The 24913-nt window shown below is 49.8% G+C and overlaps 1 long non-coding RNA gene across 1 annotated transcript in view; it reads right to left on the bottom strand.

Moving 5' to 3' along the window:
* Positions 1 to 23273, bottom strand: part of LOC136580664 (uncharacterized) — a 44260-nt gene extending 20987 nt beyond the window's left edge. The window contains exon 1 of the long non-coding RNA XR_010786997.1: positions 23169 to 23273. This is a non-coding gene — a long non-coding RNA (uncharacterized lncRNA). The remainder of the gene's footprint in view (positions 1 to 23168) is intronic.
* Between the last annotated feature and the right edge of the window lie 1640 nt (positions 23274 to 24913).

Genomic DNA, 24913 nt, shown 5'->3' with positions numbered 1-24913 from the left:
GATCTCCCACATCCCCAGACCCCACCGGCGTATCACCTTCAGAACCAAGGTAGCGTAAGCCGGGAGATGTCCGTGCTGCGTGCGAAGGTCCTTCACTCGCCCTCCTGTCTCCCATTCCTGGAAGAAGGGCCGAAACCATCCCCTGCAGGAGTAGACCCACGGAGGAGCCCTCTCTTGCCAGAGGTTGCCTATGTTGATCTTAAAAAAAGTGTTTACAAGAAACACCACGGGGTTGACCATAGACAACCCCCCTAGTCTCCTCGTGCGGTATGTAACATCTCTCCTGATCAGGTTCAACCTATTCCCCCACAACATTAGGAAGAACAGGTTGTAGACCCGAGTCCAGAGAGGTTCTGGCAAAATGCATACGCTGCCCAGGTAGATGAATAACGGGAGCAGGTATGTTTTGATCAGGCTAATTCTTTCCCGAAGGGTCAAAGACCAACCCTTCCACTGATTTACCTTGTGAGTTGCACCATCCAGCCTGTCCACCCAATTTTGCATGGGGTAATCCCCCTGGCCGAATTTGATGCCAAGTACTTTTGCTGAAGTTTGGGGCACCGGAAGGGTGTCCGGGAGATCAAACGTAGGATCCCCCCTTCCTAACCAGAGACTTTCACACTTATCCCAGTTGACCATAGACCCGGAAGCTTCCGAGTAGCGGTCCACCTCCGACACCACAAACTCCGCCTCCTCTCTCGAGGACACGAAGAGCGTGACATCATCGGCGTATGCCACTGCCCTCAGGGTAGCCTCCGGCACCGCCTGGTCCATCCCGACCCCTGCTATAGGTCCACAATCAACCCTCCTAAGGAAGGGATCTATCGCAAACGCATACAACAGGGGGCTTAGAGGACAACCCTGACGGACGCCGGACCCCACCTCAAAAGGGCGGCCGGGCCAACCGTTCACCAGCGGGAAAGTCTCAGCCCCTGCATACAATGTTCGCAGCCAATCAACAAACCCCACTGGCAGGCCGTATCTCAGAAGGACGGACCAGAGGTACTCGTGATTAACCCGATCAAACGCTTTGGCCTGATCCAAGGACAGCAGGTACCCCTCCCAGTGACCAGCCCTACCCTGCTCCACTGCCTCCCGGACACCGAGAACAGCGCTAAAGGTGCTATGGCCTGGAACAGAGCAATGCTGCGCCCCCGAGAGGAGCCGGGGTGCAAACTTGACCAGCCGATTAAACAGCACTTTTGCCAGAACCTTCCTGTCCGTATTGAGAAGCGCTATGGGACGCCAGTTCTCAATACGGCTCGAGTCTTTACCTTTTGACAGAATGATCAAGGCCGACCTCCTCATTGACTTTGGCAGAGTGCCCGAGGAAAGACACTCATTTAATACCTCCGTCAAGAGGGGACTCAAGAGGTCCCTGAAGGTCTTATAATACTCGGATGTTAATCCATCCGGACCTGGCGACTTTTTGGGCCGGAGCCCATCAATCGCCAGTCTAACTTCCTCTTCTCTGATCTCTTCTGTCAAAACGCCAAGAGAGGTGTCTACCGCTGGCCCAGGGACAGCTTCAGCCAGGAAAGCCGACATCACTTCCGAATCTAGATCCCTCTTTCCCAAGAGTTGCGAGTAGTAGGATCTGACGACCTCCAGAATCCCTGATCTGGATCGATTCAGGGACCCCGTACTGTCAATCAGTCCAGTGACCACTTTACTATTCACTGACATCCTACAGTTTCTGTAAGGGTCGGGCGAGCGGTACTTCCCGAAATCCCTCTCAAAAACCAAGGATGCGTGTCTGTCATACTGGCATGTCTTGAGTAAAGATTTCACTCTGGAGATCTCCTCGCGGCTACCTCCAGTCGAAACGAGATGTTCGAGTTTCCTCCTCAGGCCGTTGTACAGGCGGTACCTGTCCAGGCATCTGAGGTTGGAGAGCTCACGGAAGAACCTCGCCGCCCTCCTCTTGAACATCTCCCACCACTCTGACTTACTGCTACAGAGATCCAGTAATGGTACCTGGCTCTGCAGAAAATCCTCAAAGGACTGTCTTATCTCTGCTTCCTCCAGGAGTGATGAATTCAGTCTCCACAAACCTCTACCCATCCGGGGGGTCTCTGCAACATTCAGAGAAAACAATATTAGACAGTGATCGGAGAATTCCACCTCAACAACGGACACTGGTGAAGAGATGGCTTCCTCCTTCAAATAAAACCTGTCTATTCTAGACCTGCTCTGACCCCTATAAAAGGTGAATCCCTCGTGGCCTGGGGTGTGCCGGATGTGGACATCCACCAGGCGAGCCTCGCTAGCTATGCTATTAAGTGCGACGCTGTCAAAAGTCAACCGCCTGTCTCCAGAGCCTCCCCTATCGCGGGCTCTTGTGACTGCATTAAAGTCACCTCCAAAGACAACTTGGCGGCTGGTAAAAAGGTAGGGCTTGATCCTCATAAAGAGACTCTTCCTGTCCTTTTTTGACTGGGGACCGTAGATGTTTACAAGTCTCAATTCTTGTCCCTTCATGAGGACATCTAAGATCAGGCACCTTCCCATTTCTAATTCAATAACTCGTTGGCATTCGACCGCTGCGGTAAAAAGGACCGCCACTCCGCTATACGGCTCGGCCGCAAGAGACCAGTAGGAAGGGCCTGACCTCCACTCCCTTTTTGCCTTATGTATGGCTGCCAAATCGGACAGCCTGGTCTCCTGCAAGAATAAAATGTCGGCTTCAACGCGGCAGAGAAAATCAAAGGCCGCAAATCTAGCCGTATCCGACTTAATGCTGGCAACGTTAATTGATGCCAGAGTCAGCGGAGTGGGTGCCGCCATCATGAGTGATTAAATTAGATGGCTTTCTTCCTCACACCCGCTTCTTCGGGGTCAGAGGAAAGCCCCTTGCTTCTTTTTTTGGACACAGATGTGTCCATAGCAGGGGATCCCCCGACCCCATCGTCCTTGTTTCCAGGCTCCAGAGTAGCCCCCTCCCCGGAAGGAACTATGCCTCCATGAGTAGGAGACTCAGCGCCCCCTGTTGACCCTTTCTTTGCCCCAGGCACCTTGCCCTTCGCTTCCCCCTCAGAGGAGGAAGAGATGTCTTGAAGGGCCCGGTACCTGTTGGAGAGTCCAACTGGAGGCGAGCTGGCTTCTCCTTCCAGTACTTTGCCAGGGGTGGGAGAAGATCTTGAATCCCCCCTTCGCTTTCTCCTAGTGGCACCTAGCTTACGCTGTTTCTCTAACCACCTCTTTCCTTCCTCATCCACACTCTCATAGTGGGAGGAATCTGAAGAGTTGGTATTTCTCTCCTCCCTCTGGATCCTCCTGTCCTCTTCATCCACTTCGCTGTCCCTCAAGGCCTCAGCCGCACAATTTGCTTCAGGAACAGGGGCCACCATTGACCCACCTGCTGTGGGCGCTCCTGTCAGCTCCCTGCTCCGTCTGCGTTTGTCCTGACGCCTCTGCTCAGCAGGCGTCTTTTGCCGGTTCTTCCCTGGCTCCTGAGCTCCTCCACCTCTGCTAGTCCCCTCACCCCCGGAGGCCGCACCATGGCCCCCATCCGTAGGGGCTGACACCGCATTGGCAAAGGAGCGTGGACAGCGACTGAATGGGTGACCGAGATCACCACACAGGTTACACCTAATCTCCGCACAGGAGGCGGCTAGATGACCCAGACCCCCACACAGAGCGCACTTCAAGGTCTTACAAGCGGCGCTCAAGTGTGAGGGGTCGCCGCACCTGTGGCAGAGCTTCGGCTGCCCCTGGTAAAAGGCCAGGATACGATCCCTGCCGAGGAAGGCTGCAGATGGAATGTGTGCCACTGAGTTACCTGAACGCTTCAGCTTGACCATAAACGTCCAGGCCCCGGACCATATGCCGTGCTCATCCCTGTTCTTTCTGGGCATGTCTGTCACCTCTCCGTATCGACCGAGCCACGTCATTATATCAAAACAAGAAAGTGACTCGTTACGAGTCAAAACGGTCACCTTCTTGACTTCGTTCTGGCGAGACACCACCTGGACGGCAAAGTCTCGCCAGCCGGGCTCGCTTTTCATCAGCTCGTAATTCCCCCAGAAGAGTTCTAGACCCTCTGGGCGAACGAAGCTGATGTCAAACTCAGACGTGCCGAAGGGATGGATTAGGGCAAAGATGTCAACCGCCCTAAAGCCCATCTTCAGTAGAAGCTCCACTACCCTCGCCCTCGGGGGGCATGTATCATTGCCCCTCCAACGAAGACGGACCACATTCCTACGACCTGCGTCCTGCCCGGGTGTTGGTAGGGACCATACGGTCTCCCCCCTTTGCTCTCGGAAGGCTCCTAAGCCGTGTCTCTCTGTCCAAAGAGATAGGTTCACCTCTCTTCCTCCAACTGTGATTGAACTCTCCCCCTTCCGTAGAGCCCCCAGGAGGCGCTGTTGCAATACGCCCTCTCTAGAGCCTGGAGACAAGGAGGACCCTTCCCCTCCAGCGGCGACACTGGCATAACTCCTACCAGCTGTCGTCGCCGCCGGAGGGGCGACTGGAACCTGTGATGTACCCTGACTATCCCCAGAACCTGTGCCTATATTTACAGTAGGTTCCCCTGTGCTGAGAACAGTAGCTTCAGCCCGTACCTCCGAGTGCGTCGGAGCATCAGACTCGCGGGCTGCACCAGACACATCCACACCTTTCATACCAAGACCTTTCATTCCAAGACCCTCTGGACCGGACTTGGGGTTAGAAGCAGCTTTTTTATTTTGGGCCTTGGTAGACCTGGGGGGTGGCACTGCTGCCCCATCTTGCGCAGCTGCAACCACCGTAATGACCCCCCCATGGTCAGCACTCTGCATTCCGGCAGTATTAACATTTTTATTTTTGCTTTTTCCTTTACATTTGCCAGCAGCCTCTACATCACTGGGTGCCTGGGACCTAGGCTGGGACCTAGACTGAGGGACCCCTGTAGACCGACCTGTCGCACGGGGGACCCCCGATCCCGCAGCACCCTCCGCATCACTGGCGTTACTGGCGCTGGCAGTTCCGCCACTGCCAAACTCTTTTGCCACCTTGCCTTGTCCTGTGCTGGCCGCCCTGCTGGCTGTTTCTGTTACTGCACTAACTGAAACAGGGACAGGGGACCTGGCCAGTTTAACTCCTTTATCCCTGTTCCCATGTTCAAAACCCACTGCAGAGTCAGAAACCGGGGTTCTCAGGGTGGGGGTGCCCTGATCCGACTTTGCAGCCAAACCAGCGCCCCCCGTCACATACACAAATTTCTCCTGCACCAAATTCTTTTTTTTTTCCTTTTTTCGCCTTGATTTTCACTTCCTCCTCTGGTAAATCATCACCAAACTTAAGGCTGCTCATATTAGGGGGGGATTCCAACAGCCTTATCTGCTGCATTATTAAAGCGCCCCCATCGCTTTTATCTTCTTCTGGATCAGAATCCCCGGAGGTTAGAGGCAGCGCAACCTGCTCCGGCCGGAGGCTGCTGGTGGTTGTAGTGCCACTCTGGGTCTGCTCTCCTGAGCAGACAGGCTGCTCCCTCAGACTGTCCTGGTAGGTGTCCTCCTCAGAACAGTCACCACTGCTGTCTCCATCGCTGGAGTGATCAGCCTCCTTGTGACCGCTGTGTCCTGACGCCATCTTGGAGAACCTATCACTGTTTATTAATTTTTCCCTAAAGGGACCACTTTGCTCAAGAATCCTGTCCCTCTCTTCCTTGCACCTTTGTATGCAGTCTTTACAGTCCTGTATGGACTTGCTGATTGCATCTCTTTTTCCTTTAGCGGCGGTCTGGTCCTTCAGTGACCTGGCCGACTGCAGCTTCTCCTTCTGCAGGAGGATTTCTCTCCCCGCTCGCTCATAATCCGCCATGCTGGTGGCCAGACGGGAGGCCAGCTCTACCACAGACTCCCCTTTCCGACGATCACTCCACTGTGGCTTACCTTCTTTGCTGAGCGTTTGGCTGCGAGTCTGACTGCGGGTCATCATCTCGCTTCCGGCGCTGTCAGATGCGGCTGCACCAACCTGCTGGGCCACGTCACTGCGCCTGCGACCCGGACCCTCTCTCTTCGCAGCTTTACTAGCTGCTCCGGCTTTCCTGGTTGTTGCTGCTGAAACCACGTATGCCGCCAGCGCCGCTGATGGTGTTGTCGCTGCCTTCTCAGCACTCCCCCCCCTCCGACCGAAGCCGGGTGGGGGGGAATTGCGGGACTCCATAGAACAAGAAGCCCAGCTACGTGCTCTGATCCTGGGCTCCAAAACAGGCTTCCAGCTGGGACTGCAACCACACCCTGGTTCTCTGAGGAGCTCCAACAAACCACACCTTACTCCAGAGATGCACTCACTATTCTGCTAGTGGAATCACTGTGTACATACGTTACTCATCTTACTAATGCTGAGCTACCAGGGCTTCTCTCCACAGGTGTATGCACCACTATGCTCGCTGCTACGGAGTGCAGTTACGCATGAACAAGGTAAAAATGTTTTTGCCTTTACCTTTCAAACGCCACACTATTCCACGCGACTTTGAAAGAATAAGTAGTTAGAGCGATCCCGCCATATCTCTCTTGCATGTCGTATCAGTGCTGTTACCCCGTGATTTCATGGCCACATAACACGTCTAGAATGCTCTCTCTTATTTCATAAGCCCTTAGGAAAAGCTTTTATTTCAGTCATACACAATTATTGACATGAATGTGCAACTTCTCAAAGAGGTTCTGCAGCAGCTAGAGTATAGATTATAAAATACATTATTAGTATGAAATCACCTCCAAGTCATAGGACCGGTACAACGGAGCGCGGTCTCCCTGTCTGAGGTGACTTGTAATATCCTTATAATGTACCGCACGGAATTTATTATCCCCAGTATGTCACCTCCACAATACATCAGCCAACAATATTACCATTTTGTAATTTCATTCTCGGACCCAAAAGTCTTGAAAAGCCAAGAAAAAAGGTAAAATACTCAAATGATAATACATTTACAATCTACGGGCTGCGCTTTACCAACAGGACAGGAATTATGGATTTAATAACGTTCTGCTGAAAGGCTTCGATACGTGACGTCTCCTATGACAAGTATACGCAGCGACAGCTGTGCGGACTCACATTAATAATTCGCTGCCTAATTACACGCTTCCTGTGATTGGGTCATTCATGTGTAGAGCGGCTGCAATACAGCACACGCGTGTCTCGCCTTCTAAAAGCTGCACTGACGTGTGAGCCTGATAATCTACAATGTACTCCAGTATGTTACAGCTCGTATAGCGATATGGAGCATGCTGATATATAATTATATACAGGAGATACCCAGGTTATACCAGTATGCTCCATATCACTACATACAGGAGATGTATAACTTATACCAGCTGTACATATATAATTATATACAGGAGATACCCAGGTTATATCAGCATGGTCCATATCACTACATACAGAAAATGTATAACTTATACCAGCTGTACATATATAATTATATACAGGAGATACCAAGGTTATACCAGCATGCTCCATATCACAACATACAGGAGATGTATAGCTTATACCAGCTGTACATATATAATTATACATGCTGGTATAACCTGGGTATCTCCTGTATATAATTATATATGTAAAGCTAGTATACATTATACATCTTCTGTATATAGTGATATGGAGCATTCTGGTGTAACCTGGGTATCTCCTGTATATAATTATATAAGTACAGCTGGTATAACTTATACATCTCCTGTATATAGTGATATGGAGCATGCTGGTATAACCTGGGTATCTCCTGTATATAATTATATATGTACAGCTGGTATAAGTTATACATCTTCTGTATATAGTAATATGAACCATGCTGGTATAACCTTGGTATCTCCTCAATATAATTATATATGTACAGCTGGTATAAGTTATACATCCTGTATATAGGAATATGGAGTGTGCTGGTATAACCTGGGTATCTGCTGTATATAATTATATATACAGCTGGTATAACTTATACATCTCCTGTATATAGTGATATGGAGCATGCTGGTGTAACCTGGGTATCTCCTGTATAGAATTATATAAGTACAGCTGGTATAACTTATACATCTCCTGTATATAGTGATATGGAGCATGCTGGTATAACCTGGGTATCTCCTGTATATAATTATATATGTACAGCTGGTATAAGTTATACATCTTCTGTATATAGTAATATGAACCATGCTGGTATAACCTTGGTATCTCCTCAATATAATTATATATGTACAGCTGGTATAAGTTATACATCCTGTATATAGGAATATGGAGTGTGCTGGTATAACCTGGGTATCTGCTGTATATAATTATATATACAGCTGGTATAACTTATACATCTCCTGTATATAGTGATATGGAGCATGCTGGTGTAACCTGGGTATCTCCTGTATAGAATTATATAAGTACAGCTGGTATAACTTATACATCTCCTGTATATAGTGATATGGAGCATGCTGATATATAATTATATACAGAAGATTCCAGCATGCTCCATGTCACTATATACAGGAGATGTATAACTTATACCAGCTGTGTATATACAAGTATATACAGGAGATATAGTACGCAATTACATACTACATGCCAAAATAGAACATATTGTGATTTTTATTGTTCCAATTTTTTGCACAATTCGTGTGAACGGCAACATAGCCGGGAGATTGGTACATGCTATACCAACAGGGTCGTGTGAGCCCGGCCCCAGGCTTTAGAAAATACAATATCTTGCTGCACGGTTTCTGTCCAGCCGGTCCACGGCCTCCTCCCAGCACTGGATCGCTTCCACCTGCAGTGACATTGTATCCTGCACATTGTTGGCTCCTGTATTGTCCCTTCTTTGTTTGCATGAAAGTATTTGGTTTGCATCTATAGGCTCTTTTGCTCCTCACATCCATCTATTGTCCTCCACCCACCAGCACAAGAAACCTTTGTAAATGCACAAAAGACGGACTATTCAGGTGGTGGCAGAACCGGAGCCGCACCCAAAACAGCCCCATAGTGTCCCATCATGGCCATTGCCTTCAATAGCAGGATCTGGATTACAAAAGGCTGGAGTGAGGGCTGGCACATAAAGGATCTTGTAATAGAGGTAATGTGATGCTGTCCAACGTGGTCGTATCTTATCCACCATTATGTCCAATCCAGAGGGTTTCACCAGACCGAATCTGCAAGCAGATGTTACCCCTCCTGGTGCTCTCACCCTCCATACACTCATCACAGGTTCCCTGAATACTCGGCACCAATGTCATTTTGTATTAAGTTACTACTCTGTACTTAAATTACTTCTCCTGTATTACATCCTGTAGATCTTTTTTATTATAAAAGTGAAAAACATAACAATAAACAGAACATAAATATCGCTCACTTGGCATAAGACATAAACAAAAACAAATTATCACTTATATTAACTGTACTTTGCCTTACTTCAGGACAAAGGAACAAAAGCCAAAGGTCCATCTGGTCCAAACAATACACACAGCACACAATACCAACCTGCACTCCAAAACTACACTCACTCATCCTCACCAATACATATACGGTACATACAACATATAACAATATACCCACATGTAAGAAAACATATCCCTAACTCACAGGATCCAGCCTGAAATCCCCCAAAAAAGAGGAAAGAAAACTTCACTAATAACTGAAAATCGATGCCAAAGGAATTATATAATAACAATAATACTAACAATAACAAAAGTAATAATAATAATAATAACCCAATACCCTTTTTATTTATTTTTTTTTTTTTAATTTGAAATTATTATTTTTTTTATTTTTTATTTTTGTGATGCCCACCACCTAAAGAATAAAACCTTACATAATCCTAAACTAACCCTATAACCAGACCAAACCACCACCCCCCCACACACAAAACCCCTATGGTGCAGCCTGGGAGCCACGCCTGCATTCCAAGTCCGTGCTCAATGTCTATGTCCCGAACGAGCCAAGCTGCACCAGAAAACACGCCCTGCCCGCCGCAGCCTGAGGGCCATACCCGCACCAACAGTCCGTACAAGAGGCATGCCAACCTGGGCCAACCAATGGAGGCTTCCACCCGATTGAACACCTCTGTATTAAAGGGGCACTGAATCAGGAAATGCTCCATGCTTTCCAGCGCAACGCTGCACTCCTGACGGGGGCAACCCCTGTCAGTCAGAGGCCTGCTCTTCAAGTTGCCCCTTACATACAGTCTCCCGTGGAAACAGCGCCAAGTCAAGTCCCAAAACTTCAAGGGGCTCCTGTCAGAATTCAATAAATGTAACCCTCCCTCCAGGTCCCGACTTGGGCAGTCCTTGAGCGCCAGGGGCTTCTGGAAATGGGTCAACAGAACCCTCTTATCGAGGAGTTTTCTCGACAGAGTTCTGATCTCCCACATCCCCAGACCCCACCGACGTATCACCTTCAGAACCACGGTAGCGTAAGCCGGAAGATGCCCGTGTGGCGTGCAAAGGTCCTTCACTCGCCCTCCTGTCTCCCATTCCTGGAAGAAAGGCCGAAGACATCCCCAACAGGAGAATACCCACGGAGGATCCCTCTCTTGCCAGGGGTTGCCTATGTTGATCTTAACAAAGGTGTTTACGAGAAACACCACGGGGTTGACCATAGATAAACCCCCTAGTCTCCTCGTGCGGTACGTGACATCTCTCCTAATAAGGTTCAACCTGTTCCCCCACAACATTAGGAAGAACAGGTTGTAGACCCGGGTCCAGAGAGGCTCTGGCAAAATGCATACGCTGCCCAGGTAGATGAATAAAGGGAGCAGGTATGTTTTGATCAGGTTAACCCTTTCCCGAAGGGTCAAAGACCAACCCTTCCACTGGGCCACCTTCTGAGTGGCACCATCGAGCCTGACCATCCAATTTTGCATGGGGTAATCTCCCCGGCCAAATTTGATGCCGAGAACTTTAGCCGAGTCCTGGGGCACTGGAAGGGTGTCCGGGAGACTAAATGTAGGATCTCCCCTTCTTAACCAGAGACTTTCGCACTTATCCCAGTTGATGCCGGACCCGGATGCTTCCGAGTAGCGATCCACCTCTGCCATCACGTACTTTGCCTCCCCCCTCGAGGACACAAAGACGGTGACGTCATCAGCGTATGCTGCCACCCTGAGGGTGGCTTCCGACACCGCCCGATCCATCCTGACCCCAGCCATAGGCCCACCATCAATCCTCCTAAGGAAAGGATCAATGGCAAACACGTACAGCAAGGGGCTCAGAGGACAACCCTGACGGACGCCAGACCCAACCTCAAATGGGTGGCCGACCCAACCGTTCACTAGCGGGAAAGTCTCAGCCCTCGCGTACAATGTCCTGAGCCAATTGACAAACCCCACTGGCAGGCCATACCTCAGAAGAACAGACCAGAGGTACTCGTGATTAACCCGATCAAACGCTTTGGCCTGATCCAAGGACAGCAGGTACCCCTCCCAGTGACCAGCCCTACTCTGCTCCACTGCCTCCCGGACACATAGAACAGCACTAAAGGTGCTACGGCCTGGAACAGAGCAATGCTGGGCCCCCGAGAGGAGCCGGGGTGCAAACTTAACCAGCCGATTAAACAGCACTTTTGCCAGAACCTTCCTGTCCGTATTGAGAAGCGCTATGGGACGCCAGTTCTCAATACGGCTCGAGTCTTTACCCTTTGACAGAAGGATCAAAGCCGACCTCCTCATTGACCTAGGCAGAGTGCCCGAAGAAAGACACTCATTGAATACCTAAGTCAAGAGGGGACTCAAGAGGTCCTTGAAGGTCTTATAATACTCGGATATTAGGCCATCCGGTCCTGGCGATTTTTTGAGCGCAAGCCCATCAATCGCCAGTTTAACTTCCTCTATGTTGATCTCCTCTGTCAAAACATTAAGGGAGATGTCATCGCCTGGCTCAGGAACCGCTTGAGCCAGGAAAGCCGACATCACATCTCGATCTAGATCCCTCTTTCTCAAAAGGTGCGAGTAGAAGGATCTGATGACTTCCAGAATCCCTCATCTGGACCTGTTCAGAGATCCCGTACCGTCGATCAGTCCAGTGACAACTTTACGATTCACTGACATCTTGCAGTTTCTGTAAGGGTTGGGCGAGTGGTACTTCCCGAAGTCCCTCTCAAAAACCAAAGATGTGTGCCTATTATACTGGCACCCTTTGAGCAAAGACTTCACTCTGGAGATATCCTCTCGGCTACCTCCATTCGAGACGAGATGTTCGAGTTTCCTCCTCAGGCCCTGATAAAGACGGTACTTACTCAGGCTCCTGAGGCTAGAGAGCTGGCGGAAGAACCTCGCCGCCCTGATCTTGAGCATCTCCCACCACTCTGACTTACTGCTACAAAGATCCAGCAATGGTACCTGGCTCTGCAGAAAATCCTCAAAGGACTGTCTTATCTCTGGTTCCTCCAGGAGTGACGAATTCACCTGCTCTCGCCTGTATAATAGGTGAACCCCTTGTGGCCTGGGGTGTGCCGGATGTGGACATCCACCAGGCAAGCTTCACTAGCTATGCTATTAAGCGCGACGCTATCATAAGTCAGCTTACCTAGGGAGCCTACCCTGTCACGGGTCCTCATGACTGCATTAAAGTCACCCCCAAACATCACCTGCTGACTGGTAAAAAGGTATGGCTTGATCCTCATAAAGAGATCCTTGCGGTCCCGCTTGGTTTGGGAACCGTTGATGTTGATTAGCCAAAGCTCTTGTCCCTTCATGAGAACATCCAGGATCAGGCACCTCCCTATTTCTAACTCAATAACCTGTTAGGGGGTCCAAACCAGACCGTTCAGCTGATGCTGTCTGCTTCCGAATTAGTCTTAGATGTGAGTACTCAGACAACGCAAATAGACAGCCACATGCACCATGGGATTGTCATAAGCGAAGTGAAGGTTTATTCAGCAGAGGTTACAGTTATAGAAGAAATTTGCTTACGTAGTTATTTAATTACTGCGCATGCCCAAGGTCGCTGGACATCTGCAAATTTTAATGAACAATATGTCTTTCAAAGACGTCTCCTACATAAACAATATATCAACGCCCGGTGACAACTGTATCAAAACATAATATGTCCTTGGATAGGCTTCTCAGAAACGAGTGAGTTTCTCAAGGAAAAAGACATGGGAGAGAACTGATAAGGCATATGGGAACAGATTCAGGGTCATATAGCGGGAACAGGACAGATAAGGAGTAAGTTTGGAAGAGAAATTAAATGTATTTTTCTTATTTATTCTAAGTACAGGGGAAAATCTAGAATTAACCCCTCACAAACCCGTCGGCATTCAACTGCTGTGGTAAAAAAGGACCGCCACTCTGTTATATGGCTCGGCCACAAGAGACCAGTAAGATGGACCAGACCTCCATTCCCTCCTTGCCTTATGCACAGCTGCCAAATTTGGCAGCGTTGTCTCTTGCAAAAACAAAATTTCAGCTTCAACGCGGCCGAGAAAATCAAAGGCCGCAAATCTAGCCATATCAGACTTAATGCTGGCAACATTAATGGATGCCAGCATCAACGGAGCAGGTGATGCCATCATTGGTGATCAAGTTAGATGGCTTTCTTCTTCTCAGCCCCCTTCTCCTCCGGGTCTGAGGATTACCCCTTGCCACGTTTTTTTGCTTATTGAAAGGTCCATAGCAGGGGGCTCCTCGACCCTGTCCTCCTTGCCGCCGGGCTCCAGGCCAGCACTCCCCTTGGAGGCTACTGAACCCTCGCAAGAGGAAGACTCAGCGCCCCCTGCCGGCCTCATCTTTGTCCTAGGTACCTCACTGTCTGCCTCCTCCGAAGAAGAGGAGAGAGTTTGAGGTACCTAGGACAAGAGCTCAAGGCCCTCTAGGCGAACAAAACTCATGTCGAACTCAGACGTGCCGTAAGGATGGATCAGGGCGTAGATGTCATTTGCCCTGAGCCCCATCTTCAGCAGAAGCTCTAGCACCTTACTCCTTGAGGGGCATGCATCATCGCCTCTCCACTGAAGACGGGCCACATTCCTATGGCCAATGTCCTGCCCGGTTGTTGGCAGGGACCATACGGTTTCTCCCCTTTGCTCTCGGAAGGCACCGAGTCCATGTCTCTCTATTCATAGAGACAAATCCACTACTCTACCCCCTACAATCATCGAGCCCTCCCCCTCCTCAAGGCCTCCAAGAGGCGATGCTGCAAAGCGCCGTCCCCAGAGCCCAAAGACAAGGAGGACGCCTCTCCCCTCCCTCCAGCGGCGACACTAGCCTAACTTCTACCAGATGTTGTCACCGCTGGAGGGGCGACTGGATCCTGACCCACCCCCTGACTACCCTCTGAAGCCCCACCCACCTGTACACAAGATGGCGTACTAACCGGGGAACCAGGGACACCTGGAGTTCCCAGGGTCCCTGCAGGAACAGGGGCAGCAGGAGTAACAACAGCCACATCCATTACCTCACTCACCTCTCCATTAGCTGCTAGACCAGGACCCAAATTACCTTTACCCTTATTTTTCCCTTTATGCTCAGAGGGCAAGTCCATGGCACCTCCGGTGGGCGGCTGGAGATGCACACCAGCACCTTCCGTGTCTGGCCTTTCAACATTTCTCCTGACTTTAGTGCCTGTAGCTCTGCCCACCTTAGCCACTCTGGGAGTTGTAGTTCCTCCAACTTTCCTTCCGGCAACAGGCGGATGTTTACCATGGGTTGGAGGATCGTCAGACCCGGCCACCACCCACTGCACCCAAAAGGCATTTTAGGGACACAGGGGGGACAGCCAAGCCACCACAAGTGGGACCTGGCACCAGATCATCCCCCCCCCCCCCCCCCCACTTCCACTGGGACGTGACCAACAGCGCCAGCACCTCTGGACTGGCTGCGACCCTTCACTTTCCCAACACTCTTCTCTACCTCCTGTACTCCCCCTTTCCCACTACTGACACAAGCAGGCTTGGAGTTTTGGGCCGCATTAACCCTCTCTTCCCCAGTCCCCTGCACCAGACCCACCACAGAGCCAAACCAGAGTGCTTGGTGACATAAATACATTTTTCCTGAATATATGTTTTTTCCTTTTTCCTCCTCTTCTTGCTAGATGTTTCCGGGGACAAATCTTTTCCAAAATAGAAGGACCGCAGCCTATCTGGGGATTTTGCAGCTGAATCTGCCGCATTATTAGTGCCCCCTCTCCACTGCTGCTGCAGCTGTCATCAGCGTCCTCCAAGTCAGATTCGCTGGGCATGGATGGCTGGCTGACCTGTTCAGCTGGGATGCTGGGCCCAGTAGTCTCACCTGGCAGTGACGATTGCCGCTCACCGGAACACCCAGCTCGCCCACCCTGAGCACTGTCAGATTCTTCCGAGCTGCTGCTTGAGTGCCTGGCAGAGCACTCTTTAATGCCACCGCTGCTCACCGACGTCATTTTGCTGAACCTATCATCATTTAAGAGTTTCTCTTTGACAGGTTCACTTGTTTGCAGAATCCTTTCCCTTTCTTCCTCATAGAAGTCAATGGCCTCCTCACAGGCTTTAATCTGCCGCGATATGGCCAATTTTCTAGTACAGGATCTGGCCCGCTCTGCATCATAGCGGGCAGCACGCAGTTCCTGCCTATATTTATTCAGCTGCTTCGCGACATGCCCATAGTCTTTCATGTATTTGGCAATATGGGTTGCCCCATCCGTCGCCGATTCACCCTCCTTGCGATCAGCCCAACTTTCCTGCGTATGTTGTTTTGTCGCATAGTCCTCCACTTTCTTCCTCTGGCTGCAAGTCATCTTAGGCTCCTCCAGGGGAGACAGGGTGACATTGCTACCACCCCGACCAGATCTTCTCTTCTCCTGGGGTGCAGTCCTCCGTCCCCCCGACCAAAGCAGGAGGGAGGAGGTCTGGGACTCCATGGCTGGAGCAAGCCCAGCACCTGTAGCCTTTGCTGGGCTTTCTCCCACTGGTGACCACACCCTGGATCTTGCAGAGCTCTCAAACACACACCCTTCTCCAGAGATGCACTTACTATTCTGCTGCTAGTGGTGTAACACCACCTTATGCAGAGGTAGAACTGCAGTGTATAGAATGGGGGAAGAACAGAGCAGCAGTCTGATTCTGTAATGACACAAGAGTTCAAAAACATTTTCTCTTAGGTCGGCTGCACATGGCCAGATTTGCATTGTGGATTCTGGAGTTGGTGTCCACCTCCGGATTCCGCAGCAAATAATGCCCAGAGCATGGTATGGAAAAGCGTTTTTTCCTGCACACAAGTGAAAATCAATTGCGATTTTTCGCTCATGGAGGAAAAACCGCAACATGTTTTTTTTAGTGCAGATTACGCACCAACAGATTGTATTGAAGTCAATAGAAGCCGTCCGGCCCTTCTAGCGAGGGTGCAGGAAAAGCAGCGATCTTGTAAAAGAGAACTGTACTGTGCATGTCCAACGGCTCGCGGTGCGGACCATCTGCAGTGCAGAAAGAAATGACAGGTATGCGTGAATGCCAGCTGGGTACAGGGTAGGGTTGCCACCGGGCCTGTAAACCCCCGGCCTGGCCGGTATTTTTTCCGTCAGGCCGGTGTCGGTATTTTTTCTTTACCGGCCCTATTACTGGCCGGTATTTTCAGAGCCTGCACTGCCCCCTAGCGCCGGTTAACTCTCCTCCCACAGGGGAAACCCTCCTGACATCAGGGGAAACCCAGACCTGCAGAGCCGACAGCTTCCAGGGCCTCCGATGATGTCATGTCATGTGATACCCTGTTGGGAGGAGTCAGGGATCACATGACCACGAGGGGCTAAGTAAATGTAGGACTCTGCGGCTGTGGTAGGATTCTGCAGCTATGTGTGTGTGTCAGGATGGATGTAGTGGAGCTGTTTGTGTTGGAGCAATGGGGTTCTGGATGGATGGATTGAGTGAGTGAGTGAGTGGAGCTGTGTGTGATGTGTGTGGGGGTCAGAATGGATGTAGTGGAGCTGTGTGTGCGATGTGTGGGGGTCAGGATGGATGTAGTAGAGCTGTGTATGTGGTGTGTGGGGGTCAGAATGGATGTAGCAGAGCTGTGTGTGCGATGTGTGTGGGGGTCAGAATGGATGTAGCAGAGCTGTGTGTGTGATGTGTGTGGGGGTCAGAATGGATGTAGCAGAGCTGTGTGTGCAATGTGTGTGGGGGTCAGAATGGATGTAGCAGAGCTGGGTGTGTGGGATGTGTGTGGGGGTCAGAATGGATGTAGTAGAGCTGTGTGTGCAATGTGTGTGGGGGTCAGAATGGATGTAGCAGATCTGTGTGTGTGCGATGTGTGTGGGTCAGAATGGATGTAGCAGTGCTGTGTGTGCGATGTGTGTGGGGGTCAGAATGGATGTAGCAGAGCTGTGTGTGCGATGTGTGTGGGAGTCAGACTGGATGTAGCAGAGCTGTGTGCGATGTGTGTGGGGGTCAGAATGGATGTAATGGAGCTGTGTGTGTGATGTCTGGGGATCAGGATGACTATAGTGCAGTTGTGTGTAATGTGTGGGTATCAGGATGGATGTTCGGCCAGCGCTGCAGTGACAGTGTCGGGACCTGAGGAGGAGAGCGGAGGAGCACTACATGCAATATGAGGTATGTACCCTGTACTACATGCAATCCTGTATGTTTAGGTGGTATACGTTATACCAGTTGTACATATAATTACATACAGGACATATCTGCCTTACATCAGCATCACTATATACAGGGGAGGTATATCTCCTGTGTATAGTGATATGGACCATGCTGGGGTAACCTGGGTATCTCATGTATATGTGTAGATTGTATGCGATGCAAGCATCTGCAGTGTGTTCTCGCGCGTAGATGGCGTGTAAATCACACAAAATGTCATCTACTCGTGAGAACATGCTGGACGGGATCCCGCACATGCGCACAAATGTTGGACAGGATCCAGGAGATAAAGGAGATAAGCCACGCCCCCAAGTCACACCCCCCCCCCTCCCCGACACGTCCCTTTTTTACCATGTCCGGTATTTTTTCGTGACAAAGGTGGCAACCCTAGTACAGGGCCTGGCTCCTCTCAGGGCTCATGCATGCGGTATCCGACCCGGTCGTGTGCAGCCAGCCTTAGATTGGATGGACCTATATTTCAGTTCTTGTTTCCTGTAAACACTACAAGCCTAACGATCTGCCATTTCCTTGTCACGCCGTTCTCCGCACTCCTGGTGACCGGCTATGGCATGTCTGGAATGTACCAAGACCACATATATAATTCTTTACTGCACTTACAAGGCGTAGTAAACAGCTAAATCTTAATGTACCGCAATAATGTACACAACGCTGCAGGGTCATATGACTAGAGACATGACGCATTAGTGCACCCCTCCACATAAGCCCCAAACATCTGTTTGCACTCAGATCCAGTCTCCATTCTTCAATCCGGACCCAATGAAAGGGAAGGTCACGTCTGCACAGATTACAGATGTCATTTAGGGGAATCAACCGAAGAGAGGGCAACAAAGGGGGATTAGAGCGCGATATGGATACAATGTACAGCAACATGAAAGAGCGTAGGATTATACCATTGTAATCTCATCGGGGGGGTTGGAGGTAATGGCCAAAGTGAGACTCAAAGCTGAAGATGTTTTCAACTCTGATCCTTTTTATGGTGGGAATGACAGACATATCCGTGTCGTAATAAAGTCACGCCTATTGGAGGTATTTCACGGTTTTATACACTTTATCTTTTGTGTTCCCATCTAACTGAATCATTGTATGGGTAAAGTGCCACCATGCTGGGCTAATACGTACTGGGTTCACCATATGGCACCATGCTGGTACTGTGTAGTAATATTACTTAGCACTGTATAGCGGTATTATTTAGGCACTGTGAGGCTGTTAAAAACCACAAATCATACAGTTCCAAATCTGTACAAGATAAGGAAAAGATTCATAAAGTTACTCCACTATCTATGTAGCTTCTCGCTGTGAGCGGTCGGCTAAATGTGGACTTTTCCTTTAAGTCTTTCTTATATGTTCTGGATCATATTAATTTTCTGTGTGCTGAAGCTGAACGTCCCTAAACGCCTGGATGTGATTAAAAGATTCCGGATATTGTTTAATATGCGTGACGCCGTGTTTAACTATAATTACACTGCTTTATTTCCCAACATTTGCTATTAAAAGTTCCGCGGATGGAGCGACACGCTGCGTTTTATCCCGGCTACCGTGGGGTCTTGCATTGATTTCTTAGCTAGAGAAGAAATTAATGCTTAATTGTTCCTTGCCGCTGCGAGTCTGTTCATCAAAAACTGTGTATAAATAGCATTAATTGTACAGTATGGCAACAAAATGCATCTTAAGGCTACAATTAACTGGAAGAGCAGAGAAGGAAGGAATTTGGATTTCACTGGGGCTGCGATTAAATACGGTCCTCCTAAGACTGCGATGGGGCGCACTTATAGCGAGAAGACAATCAAAGCTTTATTGGACCTGGAGACTTGAGGGTGAAAAGTTCAGAGATAACACAAGAAAGGCCCAAGGAGACAAGTAATGGATGGAGAAGACAGACAAGGAAACTAGGTGAATACCCAGATGCATGGCTGACGTTAGCTATGGGCAAACTAGGTGGTCGCACAGAGTGCCAGCCATCAGCTTGCACCAGGCAGATGTAGGTTGGAGGCGATCACCCCCTTAGGTCCACCTGGTCGGATGATCTTCTTTCTCCATGCAGCAGCATCTTGTGGGGCTACGTGAATCCTCCTCCTCCCGGCTCTGTCTCCTCCCCTCTGATGTTCCAAAGTGCCGTTGCCAAACCGTCAGCAAAATCTCTCAGTTCTGCTGCTGTGTTTATGTTATGAGCTTGGTTCTGGTGCTGTATTTATGTACTGAGCTTGGTTCCAGTGCTGTATTTATGTTATGAGCTTGGTGCTGCTGCTGTATTTATGTTATGAGCTTGGTTCTGCTTCTGTATGTATTTCCTAAGCTCTTCTGCTGTGGACTGCCTATCCGTGTAATATACCGCATAGTTTCTTTCTTAATGACGAGAAGTATAGAAAAACGTTCTGCACTGGGTGCCGTCTAAGCTAAGTCCAGCACTGCCCAATGTACCAGGGACCATGATAATGGCTGCACATGATAAATGCTATTAACATTAGCGCTCTGCTGGCAAATAATAGGACATATTTATCATAATTGCAGCAATTGTATGATGCACTTGCATTGAAGAGAATAGCATGCAGGCTGAACTAATAGGCATTCTGGCTTTCTTGTAATATGCATTTAAAGGGGTCATCCAAGTTATACTTTAATGTACTCACCCGATGGGTTAATGTTACCATGGAGATGCACCAAAGTCACTGTGTGTGTTAAATTTTGGCACAACAGAAGTAAGCATGCTTACCGGACACTTGCTGATTGGCTGATGCCTTACCATAAAAGGGACAATTTTTGCAGCATAGTACCTGGAACTAGTAAGAAGGCTGGAGGAGCTGCTGCCTAAGCTGCTGAGAGGGGAGAGTGCGGCAGCTTTGGAGGACTAATCCACAACCGCCAGCAAATGGCTAAAGCAACAACAGAGAGTAGCACTCCCAGCATCGAACAGTTGTGTTGAAGTAAATGGATCGTTTAAAGCAGCACAGCCAACTGTAAGTAAGGCTAACCTCTACCAAGGACCATAAGTGTGCACACCGACAGAGCGAAAGAGATCGTTAGTAGAGATGAGCGAGCATGCTCGTCCGAGCTTGATGCTCGTTCGAGTATTAACATACTCAAAAGTACTCGTTACTCGAGCGAGCACCAAATGGTGCTCGGGTGCTCGAGCAAATTTCACACTCTCTTCCCCACATTTATTTTTTGCTAAAGTGTATGAAAAATAGTATTTTGCATACACTTTAGCAAAAAATAGACAGTGTAAAATGAGACAGGACACACACTAAATTGTTTTCAAACATTGAAGACAATGGTCTGCCTTCCCCCCTGAATTATTTTTCATGGAAGGGCTTTACATATAAGCTCTTCCCTGAAAAACAATAATTTTACAGTAAAGAAAAAAAAACTTACCTCTTCACCACTGCCGTGTTCCCCCGCGGGCAAGCAGAACACATCTGCCGCATGTTTCCTCCATCCCCGCTAGTAAAAAGAATTCCCTGCTGCTACATCTGCAACATCTGTGACAGATGCAGCAGAGGAATTCTTTAATTCCCTACAGCAGCTGTCACACATGGCAGCTGTAGTAGAGGATCCTGCTGCCGGCTCCCCGTCATTGGATTTCAAGGAAGGGCTCTCGCCAAATGAATGACAGGCGAGAGCTGCCTGTGATTGGCTGAGTGCCTGAGCCAATCACAATCAGCTTTTTCAGCAGGCGGGTATTTTAAATCCCCGGCTGCTGATAGATGAGCACTACAGAGTCAGGGACAGCAGAGAGAAGACACAGCTGAGCCCCGGCAGCTGAAGGGAGGTGAGTATGTATTCTTTTTACACTACGTTTACTGGTTTTTCAGGAAAGGGCTTATATTTAAAGCCCTTCCCTGAAATCCAATGACGGGGTGCCAGCAGCAGGATCCTCTACCACAGCTGTCATGTGTGACAGCTGCGGTAGGAAATTGAAGAATTCCTCTGCTGCATCTGTCACAGATGTGGCAGATATAGCAGCAGGGAATTCTTTTTACTAGCGGGATGAAGGAAACATCTGCTGCATGCGGCAGATGTGTTCTGCATCCCCGCGGGGGACACGGCAGCAGCGGAGAGGTACGTTTTGTTTTTTTCTTACACTAAAATTATTGTTTTTCAGGGAAGGGCTGTTTTTCCATGAAAAACAATTCAGGGGTGCTGGCAGACCATTGTTTTCAATGGAGCCACCTGCAGCAGCCGCGGCTCCATTGAAAAATGCTCGGACTCCCATTGACTTCAATGGGGTTCCTTACTCGAAACGAGCTCTCGAGCATTACAAAAAGCTCGGCTCGAGTAACTCATCTCATCTCTAATCGTTAGACATCAGTAGACCCACTGCAATTATCCGTATCTGGTGTAAGGACTGTGACAGACAAATTGCTGCTATTCCAGTATAATGTCCCAAGAGATATTTTACAAGGGAAATGTGGTTTAGAGGTGGGATCACCTACGCTTAAAGAGAGACTTTGTACCACATTTCATACTTTGTGTCTTTGTTCGAGTATACTGATCGTAGCAGCAATTATTGCTATTAAGCCTAGGATATTATTCCAGTATAGTTTATAATACCCAGAGTCTAGACCAAACGCAGGGGAAAGTATAAGGATACGTTCACATGGCAGAACCGCTGCAAAATTTTCAATGCCAAATTCCACCTCTAAAAACCATGTCAAAATCCACAGTTTTCTGCCAAGGTTTTTGGCACGGATCCGCATGCAGAATTTCCTCTGTCAATGGGCAAAATTCGTGTGTGGAATTCCAATGCAGGAAATTGCGTTTCTGCAAGTTTTAGCATTATAAGTGGCATGTCATTTCTTGACACGGAAACACTTATCTCAGCGCCAGAATTCTGCACACAGCTTTTAGCCATTGGCGGGGTAAATTTCGAGTGCAGAGCTGCACCAAAAACCGCCGCGTGAACATACCTTAATTGTTTTCTCACTTTCATCAAATGTTTTTTTCTTATTTCTTTGTTCATCAATAAATATTGTAATTTAGTTGCTCCATCTGCTGCATCGTATCCTGAATCCTGCATAGCTATAGTAGCTGGTGGTGCTCAGACCCTACGTTTTCTTGAAATATTAAAGTAAAAATTATCTTTTTGCAGAGCATCTTGTAAAAAACGTTTGGTTTAAGCACTCTACCCTATGGGTGTAGCAACCCGTTTCTGGTGCAACGCACCAAAAGTCGCCCTGAAAACCAGGGGATAGTATAAAAGGTGGGGCGGTGCCCGACCTGGCAGAGTAGAAGCAAGACAGTCTGAGTTAGTGTGCAGTGCACCAAGTGGGCAAGCCTGCAGCCGAGCAGGACCAAGTAGGTCGGGGACTAGATCCTGACTCCATGGAGTGCGCCACCCCGACGTCAGAGAGACGAGCCACGCATCAGTAAATAAAATACCGTTGAGGAGTCAGTAATGGATGTGGACACAATTAATACCCGTGGCAATGAGGGCCAAAGAGGAAACCAGTTACTGAGAGCGGAGGGCAAGGCGGATGAGGTGAACGCCAAGTACCTCAAGGAGGACGCTGCATCGGCAGACCCAGGTAGGCCCCAACCCCCAAGGACTACAACACCTGTTATCCGATCATTTTCCTGGAGCAGAAGGCTCTATCATAGCAACCCATTCCACAGCTAGAGTGGATGTAGGAGCTGCAACTCACTGTGATCCGGAAGTGAGCGGGCAGAAGTGTCGTCAGCGGGAGCCGGTGAGCAGAGAGCCGAGGAGCAGGAGAACGCCGGAGCTACACCAGAGCCGCAAGAAAACCAGAGGGCTGCTGGAAGGATATGTCCAGCGGCTGAAAAGGAGAGAAGAGGAGTAATAGTCAGCGGAGCGGCACAGCAGGAGGCCAGAGAGCACAGCTGCCAAGAGAGAGGTCCTGCAGATGACATCATCGGAGCTGCAGGGGAGCTGATAAGTATATTCTGTGTGTGTGTCTGTGGGTCTAAGTGTGTGACTGTGACTGAGTGAAGACGTGTAAGAGTGTGAGTGTGTAAGTGTAGAAAAACAGTGTAAGTGTCTGTGTGTGTGGTGTAAGTGAAGCATAATTGGGTGATTGAACGAGAGCAACTAGTAAGTGAGTGAGCGTTTAAAAAAAAAAGTGTGTGAGTGGTTGCGCACGGGCAGAGGTGTGTGAGCGGCTGCGCACGGGCAGAGGTGTGTGAGCGGTTGCGCACGGGCAGAGGTGTGTGAGCGGCTGCGCACGGGCAGAGGTGTGTGAGCGGCTGCGCACGGGCACAGGTGTGTGAGCGGCTGCACACAGGCGGAGGTGTGTGAGCGGCTGCGCATGGGCGGAGGTGGCGGAGGTGTGTGAGCGGCTGCGCACGGGCGGAGGTGTGTGAGCGGCTGCGCACGGGCAGAGGTGTGTGAGCGGCTGCGCACGGGCACAGGTGTGTGAGCGGCTGCACACAGGCGGAGGTGTGTGAGCGGCTGCGCATGGGCGGAGGTGGCGGAGGTGTGTGAGCGGCTGCGCACGGGCGGAGGTGTGTGAGCGGCTGCGCACGGGCGGAGGTGTGTGAGCGGCTGCGCACGGGCAGAGGTGTGTGAGCGGCTGCGCACGGGCAGAGGTGTGTGAGCGGCTGCGCATGGGCAGAGGTGTGTGAGCGGCTGCGCACGGGCAGAGGTGTGTGAGCGGCTGCGCACGGGCAGAGGTCTGTGAGCGGCTGCGCACGGGCAGAGGTGTGTGAGCGGCTGCGCACGGGCAGAGGTGTGTGAGCGGCTGCGCACGGGCGGAGGCGTGCTTGGAGTGCGATCTAGTCTATCTTCACTACTTCCACAGGTAAATTGTAGATCCTCATTAGGATGAGCTCCCTGCCTGACAATGTCATCCAGTGTGCTACTTGTGCAATGTACATGGTCCTTGATCAGCCGATAGAGGGTGCATACTGTTGCGCAAGATGCATGCTCGTTGCACATTTGGAAACCCAAATACTGGATCTAAATGAGCGACTGGCAACACTGGCATCATGGAAAGGAGTTTGGTGTTCACTGAGCAGGCACTCGCTGGGGTAGAGGCGGGGGCAGATGGTAGCACGGAAGAGCAGGGGGAGCAGACAGCTAGCTGGGTAATAGTTAGAAGGGGTAGAGGGAAGAGAATCAGGGAGGCTAGTCCTGAACTGGCACAACCCAACAAGTTACAAAGTTGGCAGATGAGGGGAATGCCATTACAGAGCCAGCACCGCTACAGCACGACACGCCCTCTGAACGCCAGGGAGATGATTGCTCTAGTGAGATGGGGACGGGGAGCGCAGGGCAGATTAGACAGGTCCTAGTGATGGGGGACTCAATTATAAGGAGGATAGATAGGGCAATCTGCCATAAAGACCGGGAATGTCCAACAGTGTGTCTTCCTGACGCTCGAGTTCGACACATCGCGGATCGGATTGACAGATTGCTGGGATGGACTGG

Source organism: Eleutherodactylus coqui, chromosome 10 (assembly GCF_035609145.1).
Source record: "Eleutherodactylus coqui strain aEleCoq1 chromosome 10, aEleCoq1.hap1, whole genome shotgun sequence".
Classification (NCBI taxonomy): domain Eukaryota; kingdom Metazoa; phylum Chordata; class Amphibia; order Anura; family Eleutherodactylidae; genus Eleutherodactylus; species Eleutherodactylus coqui.
The sequence above is the reverse complement of the archived record's forward strand: the minus strand, read 5'-3'. Positions and strand labels throughout refer to the sequence as shown.